This window comes from Triticum aestivum, chromosome 3D (assembly GCF_018294505.1).
Source record: "Triticum aestivum cultivar Chinese Spring chromosome 3D, IWGSC CS RefSeq v2.1, whole genome shotgun sequence".
In the NCBI taxonomy this organism is placed as follows: Eukaryota; Viridiplantae; Streptophyta; class Magnoliopsida; order Poales; family Poaceae; genus Triticum; species Triticum aestivum.
In genome coordinates, this window is record NC_057802.1 from 469,422,617 (window position 1) to 469,432,954 (window position 10,338).

The 10,338-nt window shown below is 44.4% G+C and overlaps 1 pseudogene; it reads left to right on the forward strand.

The window, feature by feature from the left end:
- Positions 1 to 761: 761 nt before the first annotated feature.
- On the forward strand, positions 762 to 7,772 carry LOC123076380 (protein HESO1-like; annotated as a pseudogene).
- Positions 7,773 to 10,338: the final 2,566 nt, after the last annotated feature.

The following is a 10,338-nucleotide window of genomic DNA, read 5'->3' on the forward strand; positions in this document are numbered from 1 at the left end:
ACCTGCAGTTTCCCGTATTTCGTATCAGTTATCTTGTCCGCGGCAAGCACAGCCTTGACAGCATCGTAAGTCCACGCAGAAACAGCAAACTTGTGTGCAGGCGGCGGGCCTCCTATCCCAGTAAAGTCCATAGTGGACAGATCAAGACGATCAACGTACATGAGCTGATGTACAACAATTTAAAAAGAAAAAATATCAGTTGCCATCATGGTATTTTGTAAAAAAGAAGCTAACGTATGTTCCTTCAATCATCAAGTTGGAGGGCATGAAGAAGGAAAAAGTTGCCATGTATTTCTGTTAGTTGCCATCTAGTTATGTTGGCAGTTGCCATCTAGTTATGTTGGCAGTTGCCATCTAGTTATGTTGGCAGTTTCCATTCTAGTTATGTTGGCAGTTGCCATCTTGTTATGATGGTAGTTGCCACAATGTCACCATCATGGTTGCCATGCATGCTCAAGGAGCTAGGAGTGTTTGCAAAAGATTAGTACAAAAATACCATTAAATGGAGTCGACAACCCTTCTGGTACATCTTGTTTGAGAATGCATCATGCAGGAAGTCCGCAATGAACTTACACCAATTCAGGGTCTTCACTTCTTTCAGTTTTGCCTGCACGACACAAATTTCAAGACAAGAAGTTGCTGCATCAGAAATCAAAATGGGGAAACATCAAAAAAAACTGGCAGTGACTAGCTTACAGATGACATAGGAGTCAAAAGATTGAAGGAAAAAATGAAGGAGTAGAGATAGAGCATTCACCAGGATGGGGAAGCATTTGTTGCTTGGGCGAAGAGATGTGGTCGGCGCAAAAACAGCTGAGATCAGGTACATGAGTAGCTTCATCTTAAAAACTTCGCCATGGGTTTTCATGCCCTCAAGCGAATTTGCCAGCACGGTCGTGTTCGGCATGGATGTCATCCCAGGAAACAAACGGGCAAACAACGTTTCCTCAATCGTATTATTGACCTCATACGGGACTTTGATTTCTCCACGGGGCACACCCAACATGCAGAACACGGATTCCTCATCTAACAGCAGTCTTCCACGTCCCGGAATCACAAATTCCCTAGAGGCGGGCTCGTAAATCTCACCGAGCCAGTCGCATACAGGGTTCACTAGATTCTTGCACCGAACATCCATCAGAGCCTGCATCCCCAACTCAGCAGCAGCTCCCTTCTGGTCGTCGGTGAATCCCTCGGTTAAAATATAGTCAGGCGTTCCTGTAAAGCCCTATTGCGATTACATTTCTTCTTCTGCAAAACAGAGAAATGATCATTTGTTGCCATGTTTCACTATCATGAAGGTTTAGACCCTATCAGACGATTGCAAACTCAACATGACATTCACAACATATGGGGGAAGGGGGCTGGGGGGGTGGACAGTTACCTCATCGCCGTCTGTTGTCCGTCTAGTTGCGCGATTCTGCCGCGCTAACTCCATGAAATCATCATCATCGTCTTGATGATCGCCGCGAGCCATTCTGCTGAGGTAAGAACAAAGCAAAATGTCAGGGTGAAAATGAAAGTATGAAGTAAGCAGTTGCCACCTAACAGAATGTACTTGCCACATGGGCTCAATTGAAAGTGGCAAAAAGTTTAGGCAATATCGTATGAACACCCACACCCCCTATGATTGTCCAACAATAAATGTGGCAACAAAACACATTGGCTTCATTTGAAAAATGTACAGATCATAAGGCACTTGAAACAAAATGCTGAAGTTGCCATGTTAGCACAAGATAGTACGAAAGAAAGGCACAAATCTTCCACTGCACAAACATAAAATGTGGCAGCTCACACCTTGTCCTCATACAAAAATGAGTTGCCATGTGTTCAAAGGCAAAATGTGCTAGGTTGAAATTGCCATGTTAAAATGCAACACAAAATTCAAAAAAGCGCTGAAAAACATCTACTGAACAACCTGAAATTGCAATGCACACACTGACCTCATATTAAAAATGAGTTGCCATTTAGTACAGCCAAATATGTTCAGATATCACAAGTCAGCGTGGCAAAACACGAAACTGGGTCTGCAGTACAGTGAATTTGCCACATTATCCTGCCTACAACATGGCAACAGCCATGCTGTGTTCACAGAAATACTTGCCACATGGAAAGCATATATATGGCAACTGACACAGTTGATGTGGAAATTAGTTGCCATCCAGTGCACATAGTTGCTGAAACTGACATGACAACCTAGTTACTATACTTTGCCATGCCACATTATCCTGTCAGTTGCCACAAGTCAGCGTGGCAAAACACAAATTGGGTCTGTAGTACAGTGAATTTGCCACATTATCCTGCCTACAACGTGGCAACAGCCATAGTGTGTTCACAGAAATACTTGCTACATGGAAAGCATATATGTGGCAACTGACACAGTTGATGTGCAAATTAGTTGCCATCCAGTGCACATAGTTGCTGAAACTGCAATGACTACCTATTTACTACACTTTACCATGCCTACAGCGTGGCAGTAGCCGTAGCATGTGCATGAAATTAGTTGCCACATGGAAAACATATTTGTGGCAACTATCACAATCAATCAGGAAATTAGTTGCCATACGGTGCAGATAGTTACTCAAACTACCATGTTTGCATTCATACTGCACTTTGAAAAACAACTACCTAGATCTAGGGTTCAATGGCAACTATCATAACTTGAAATTCATCACCAAAATTCTCCCTGCACTGATCGCAAATAGCATTTCGAAGCAATGCGCAACTATCGGACAGAAAAACGACGGCCCAATCCCAAGGCACAACCAGGATGTGGCTCCGGACAGGCCGAACCACACCGGTGTGACCGCCACCGCGGCGGCGACGAAACTGCTCAATGCCACCGAAAACGGCAAGCACAAGACTCCGCCGCCTGAATCTTGATGAATCTCGAGCGAAGCATCGACCACGGAGGGAAGGGGAGAAATGCAGGCAAGGATTTTGAGCGTGGGAGGGAGCATTACCTTCAATCTGTAGGCGCTCCGACGAAGACGCTCCGGTCCGGCGAGTCCCACCGACGGCCGCGAATGCCGTCGACTCTTCCGCCTCTGCCGTCGCCTTCTCCTCCAATCGACTGAACTACGGGGTGGGTTGTGCGAGTGACTGAGGGGAGGAGTAAATGGAACCGTGAGGGGAGGGGGGCGAAGTGCGCGACGTGTTTGACGGCAACCACGGTCGGGCGTGGCGTGCGGGCGCAGAGCAATTCCACCGCACGCCCCCGAGTGGCAACCGCTGACCGCGGGGAGGCAACCGGCGTGTGGGCGAACTATGTCACACACCACACACACGCCTTGTCCTACGTGGCACACAAAATCAGTCAAAACATGCCAAGATTCTTGCAGATACTGCTGGACGGCGATGGAGGCGTGTGGTTGAGATGGCTAACGCCCACACGTGTGGGCGTTAACATTTCCGTAAAGAAACCACTCTGACGCGGCTCTGCCAACACGCGACGCGATGATCTCGCCCCTCCTTCCTCCCATTCCCACTCCACCTCCGCGAACCTAGCCCCGCCGTAGTCGCATTCATCGGCCGCCTCCTCGTAGCCGCCGACGCCGCCGGCGGCCCGTCACCTCACAGACTCCAGTCCATACGCAATCTCATCTAGGTATATCCCTGGCCTCTCTCGTTAGTCCGTACATCGGCTTTATTGCTGCTTAGTCCGTCGGTGGGTTCCGTTGATCGCCGAGTTAGGGTTTACCGGCCGCCGACAAAGCGCACACCGTGGGGCCGTGCGTTGTTTGACGGCCGAAATACGGCGCCCCGCTGTTCTGACTTCTGACGAGGCGATGCATTTTACTTCGAGTTCGAGGGTTTTGAGAGATTTTAGGGGAGGCTCTGGTTGCTTGACGGCCACCGCGCCATTTCCGGCGCTTTCTTACACGTTGACCCGGTCTTGGTACTACGTGTGAGGCATACTGTGGAGGCCTTTGTCTGATGTACGATGGGATTTTGTATTAAGAAATTAGAATCTCTGAACAGGGGAAAAAATACGTCCTTACCAACCAAATTACTCCACTGGGAAAATGTGCTATCCAGTACGTTTGGTTTAGATTTGATCTGCTATCATTCATAGTCATGTCGTCTTGTTGCATTGCAGGAATGAACATCGGCGGAATGTGCCGACAAGATTAGTTATAGCTGCAATTTTCTTATGTGCAAGTTCTCGGTATCGGGTCTGCCTTGCCTCGAGTCTCAACATGTTCTATTTTTAGGAAGAGACCAAATATGTTTGGTTTCCTCAATCCCTCGGAGCAATTATCCTGACCAAGAAACCTTTAGTAAACATGAGAATACTTCATGGAGAAAATAGCTACATGCTTTCATTTACATTCTGTTGAGAGCAAATATGTGCAAATGAAAACCAGGGCAAACATCCTCCTTTATATAACCGATAAGGTTTGATGATGTTTGAATATTCTGAAGTGGTTGTTTTGGAAGCGGCGGAAGGCTTACGCCTTTGATGGCGAGCAGCCGAATGTCGAATGCTTGACGCTCCCCATCCAATCTGAAGCACGTATGTGTGCTACAGTCTGCTTGGCGGGACTTCTAGCAATACCCTAAGGGGGAACTGCAATCAGTGGCAGGGCCACCTCCATGCAAACCTAGGCAGCTTCCCAGGCATGGCTGGAGATCATCCGCTGAGAAGTGGTATGATCCTAGAGGTCGAAGATGGTGTTTTTTCGCAAAAGATTACTCACCTAGCCACAGTCAGGCTTGCCCAGGCTCAAAGTCCGGCTGGCTCCGCCACAGAAATGCAGTGTCCGATTGTCAGTGGGTGTTGCCTATCCTTAATTTTTTATGTAAACCTTCTCGTTCTATCAACACACCAAGACACGAGGCTTTTCCGTTTAGTTGAGAAAGGGATGTTCTTAATTTATATTTTTTCATATATGATTTATAAAGCTTAGGCAATGCTATTTTCTACTCTTTTAACTTACTGATTATATATGTAACTTTTTTCTGCAGGGTTTCAGCATGATTGAGCACGTCCAAAGCTCTGATGTGCTGGAGAAGTGTACAAAAGATATTCTCTCCATAATCAAGCCAACAGAGGACGATCGGAACAAACGACTGCATGTAATTCAGGAGATTGTGAATTCCATCTCTTTAGTTGGTGGCTTAGGCGGTAACTTCTCAGTATCTGGTTACCACACAGCTCTTTTACATCACTTGGAAACAGTCCTGATATCTATTAAGTGTGCAATGATAGAATTGTTTGACACAAAGCTTGGGTAGTACTTAAATAAATTAAACTATAGAAGGAAAATGTTTTCCTTTCTGGTAGACTACTTTAACGTAGACCCCCATCTGAACATTTTATTGTACCTTCCATTACTTGTATATTACTCAAGGACCTGAAGGAAGGCTTTTCCCCTTAAAGGGACTATATAGGTTATGGACTCTGCGCAACAGCTGCATTCTATGAGAACACTCATAAGTGACATGCTTCTAAATCCATAATCCTAAATGCGGATAAGTCTGGTTTGTGCCAAATGTGAGTGCTGTAAGCGGGAAGGCATTGGCTATTCAATGACTGTTGTTACGAAAATTGCTCAAAACAGCATACACTTTACTGTTGTTATTCTTTTTTAGGAGGTGTTGAGAACTTATTAGCACTAGTATCCAGCGCATATGTTATTTCAAATTTTAGGAGGTGTTGAGAACTTATTAGCACTAGTATGGTTTTCTTATATATTGTTCCGATTTCCCTTGACAGATGCTGCTGTCAAACCTTTTGGATCCTTTCTATCAGAACTCTACACAAAATCAGGCGATTTGGATGTATCAGTTGAGCTGCCAAATGTCTCAGGCTTCTCTACAAGCAAGGAAAAGAAGCAAAATCTCTTGAGAGAACTAATGAAAGCTTTACAAATTAGTGGTAACTTCTTTTAGATCCATGCACCTGTGATCATAATGAAAGATCTTGTACCCTAGTGGTGTATACGTTTGATCAATCTATTCAAGACCACCCTCTTGATTTTTGGTTGCTTCAGATGTCCGGATCATTTTCCTGATACAATCATGTTACGGGGTTGTTTGATTGAATGTGATACCTTTTGATGTCTTTACGGCTGTACTTATTTAAATTTTGTGATCAGTTTTGAAAGAACAATCTTATATTTAATTATATTTCCATACTTTATTTAGGTGTTGCTAGAGATGTGAACTTCATTCCTACTGCAAGAGTTCCAGTTCTTCAATATGTGAGCAACCACTTTGGCATTTCCTGTGATAGATCCATCAATAACTACCCTGGTTGAATTAAATCCAGAGTGTTGTACTGGATCAATACCTTAGACAGCCGCTTTGGTGATATGGTTTTATTGGTAAGCTCTTTGTATCCACCAGATAGTTTTCTGTTTCTACAATTTGTTAGTTATAAGCCCGAGTTTAGCACCATATTTTTCTTGCAGGTCAAGGAATGGGCAAAAGCTCAAAACATTAACGATCCAAAAAATGGAACCCTGAACTCCTATTCACTTTGCTTACTTGTCCTTTTTCATTTTCAGGTACTTTTTTTTACTTTGGAAGCCACCTATTTCTTATTTATAGTTTTATCAAACTCAGCAGCTTATCTCTCGCGCTCTTTACCTTGCATTTTGCAGACATGCAAGCCTGCAATTTTACCATCTATGAAAGAGTTTTTTGATTTTAACATTCTAGGAGGTGAGGCGAAATTGGCTTGTTTGTGAGACTAATGATTGTCTAGTGTACTGTGTATTAGTGCTGGTAATTTACCCCTTATGTTCACATGCAGAAATTGGGCCTTATAATGAAAAAATTGTTGATGAGATCTGTGCCAGAAATATAGCAAAATTCCGACGCCAGAACATAGGGCAAAGAAATCAGAGCTCTCTGTCTCATCTCCTTGCGACTTTTTTTGAGAAGGTAATTGAACATATTGTCCAGTACCTTGTTCTTATGTGGTGTAGTTAAGTTTGTTCAAGTGCCTAGGATCCTTACTGGGTTATAACTTATAAGTCTGATTAGGCCAGCCTATATAGTTAACCTTTTTGGCAACTACGTACAATTTTGTGGGCAAATCAGTTAATCACTCACCTAATCAAAATTAATTTCCTTTTGTTAGCTCAAGATATTTTCACTTGAAAGCACATTTGAGTTTCAGGTGAAGTGCACTATTTGCTGTATGTATATGCAGTACTGTAATGAAATTTGATACAGTAGTATGTATAATTTTCATTGGGAAAAGACATAACATGGACTATGCCAAAATGCATTGTACTACTACTGTAGCATTATCATAACCTGAGATAAACAAATGTATTGATGCCCATTCTACTGTATATGCAGTACTGTTTGCAGTTTGGCCGTATTGTTGTCCATTCTAGTGAGGTTGTGTCCACTTACACGGGCCGGCTCCTGCGAAAACAAGGCGGCCTATACTGGATGACCAAATCTTACTGCTTGTTTGTAAGTATTTCCTTCATTAGTACATTTAGTGGCTACATTCAAAGCGTTAAAAGTTTTGGCCTCAAGTTGACCAAATCCTTTTTGCGTAGGTTGAAGATCCATTTCAGAGACCTGATAATGCAGCTAGAACAGTTGACGTGCCAGAGCTTCAGCGTGTTGTTAGAGCCTTCGAAATGCTAAAAGTACAATCTTCTCCGGTTGGCCGGCCGGCCGGAATGAATTGCTTTCGCTGCTGTGCACACCTGAAGTTGGTTCAAAACTAGGTCCGAGAGGCACGGCAAACTGTTACGCAAATCCTGCGACGACTTCAGATCATCAAGCTCATGTGCATGCTGTGACTGCAATGCTTGATGACTTTTGGCGTGGACATCTCCACAATGGTTCCGCATCCAGCTCGCGATCCCAAGCATCATGCAGCAGGACCACAGGGCAATATCGGTAGCAAGCCAACGATATCCACCGACAAGTAGTCCCAGGGTAGCAGCAGATGATCTTTCAGCTTTTCTACCAGCAGTGTGTACCAAGTATGTTTAATTAATTAGCTTTTGCCTGACGTTCTGCATCCTTTTATGTTACTTGACCTAGTTCCCAGCCGGCCTCATGTGCTTGAGCCCGTGGTCATGTGGATTGTAGGATCCAAAACTTGTAGTTTCGGTTGACAGAACCTTCTTTGAAATTCCTCGCGATGCGTGCAAGTGCTATGCATTCAAAGAAGATGAGGAGGACCATGTATGTGGTATGTAGTCATGCAGTCATGCTTTTGCTTTGTAGCACCTTGTAGTAAGCTTACGTACAGATTGTCACCAAGGTACGGAATAACGGAAAGAAATTATAGCTGATACAGATTTCTAGTTAGTTGGCCTTCGGTATATACCTAGTCCTGAATATAGGCATCTTTCTGAAACTGGTTGCAAGCCTGGGGTTGTCAGAAATATAACCTGTCTAACAGTACAATCATAGCTGATACTTTTTTTTTGAGAAGTTACGGCTGATAGAGTTGAACCTGTACCAGACATGACCCTGGAGGATCCCACTGGGATGACTCAATTGGCAGTCGTCGCGGTGGCAAGAAGTATAGTCCCAGAAAGCCATCGACAATGGCAGGTGGAGCTGTTTTCTGCCACGATGGGTGCATCTTAGTGATTCCAGGGTTTCAATATGGACTTTCTTGAAGGCGAGCCACCACCTGAGTCATGTACGCATACTCAATCCGTGGAGGCGTCCGAGCCTCTATGATCGCATCCTAGGTAACAAATAAGTGAATTGCAAAAAACCACCACATTTGAAGTTCAAGCATCAGTTTGCCACCACATTTCTAGCGCGTCCCAAAAATCCACCACTGTTGTTGTAAATTTTCTCAATAAAAACAAATGACCGTTTGGCCGCAACTAAACCGATTTCTTACACGACAGGCCCCGCCAGCTGCCACGTCGGACTAACCGAACGGTGCACGGGTTGACGGGCGTTAGGGCACGCGCGTGGTCAAAGCGCTCGCGGCTCTGTCTGCTTGCCCCATTCTCCCCTCTTTCGCCATCTCTCTCTCTGTCCTGCGATGGTGGCGGCGGCTAAACCTAGCGGCGGCGGCGGCGAGTCAGCAGGAGGCGGAGGGACTGGAGGCGATGGTGATGGGTTCTCGGAGATAGACAACTGGCTTGGCAGCAGTAGCTTGCCGACGCAGCGGGCTCCTTCACCGGAGGGATCCCCTTCGCCCCCTTCGCCGCCGGAGTGGGACATTGAGCGCCGTGCGGCGGCGGCCCTAGCACGCAAGATCAGGGCTTCCGGCATGGGAGAAGGCCATCAGTGGGCTTCAGGGTTCGACGGCGGGTGGTAAGATTTCTTCCTCGTCCACCCCCCTCCACCCCTCTCTTCCATGTTACTGTCTTCACTAGACTGTGATTTTAGGGCTACAGATAGTGCATATTTATGTTTGTTAATGGGCTGTTAGATTTTAGTAGATTTTAGGGTTGTTAGATTTTAGGGTCGTTTCATTTTAGGGCTTTGTTTACTGAAGATTATTGTTTGTTTACTCAAGTGTTGTAGCTGATATAGTTAATATCTTCTCTGTATAACATGTTACAGTAGGAATTATAGCTCTGGGTTTATGGTTTTATGCATGAATGCTTTGTTTACTCCTTATTAATTACACTTAATTGTTGTCCTGTAAATTATGTGCAAGCTTTGATAGTACTAATATCTTGTCGGAATAACATGTTACATTATTAAAATTGGATCAATCATGCACTAATTCTCCTCAATTTTGTGTAGTTTGGATGATGAGATATGGAAAATAAGGTACCATTTTCAAGGGAGAGACAACTTGGAAAGGACCATTTCTCTGTCAGAAATTACTTATATTAACATGTTAGCACTGCTAGAGACGGAAGAGGGATATACTGAAGCTGACTACATGTTCTATATGAAAGAAGAGGGAAAGGGGGCAGCAGGGATGCAGGTTATTGACAGTGAAGAGAGTGTGGAGGAGATGCTAGGCCATTATGCTGAGCAGAAGGTGCTCAACATAACTGTAATTAAGGCTAATGAGCCTAATCCAGGAGATTTTAACAGGGCAAATATTGTGGAGGAACAAGTACCTATAAATAATGTGGGGGATTCCAACATTATTTCTATAGATGAGGAAGGAGTATTGTTCCCTATTTCTGTTGAAGACCCAGTTGAGGAGCTGTATGCTGTGCCTATTGCTGTTGTAGAGCCAGGTGAAGAGACTGCTTACATTAACACACAACAGAGCATGAATTTGAAAAAAAGCAAAGGGCAAAGAGAAATTACAGGAAGATGTTGGCCCCTCTGATGATGAAGGGTTTGTTGATTTGAACTGGTGTGAGTACAAAGAGGAAGAGCATGCCATAGGTAATGAGGAGGAAGATGAAATCATTGAGAAGTTGA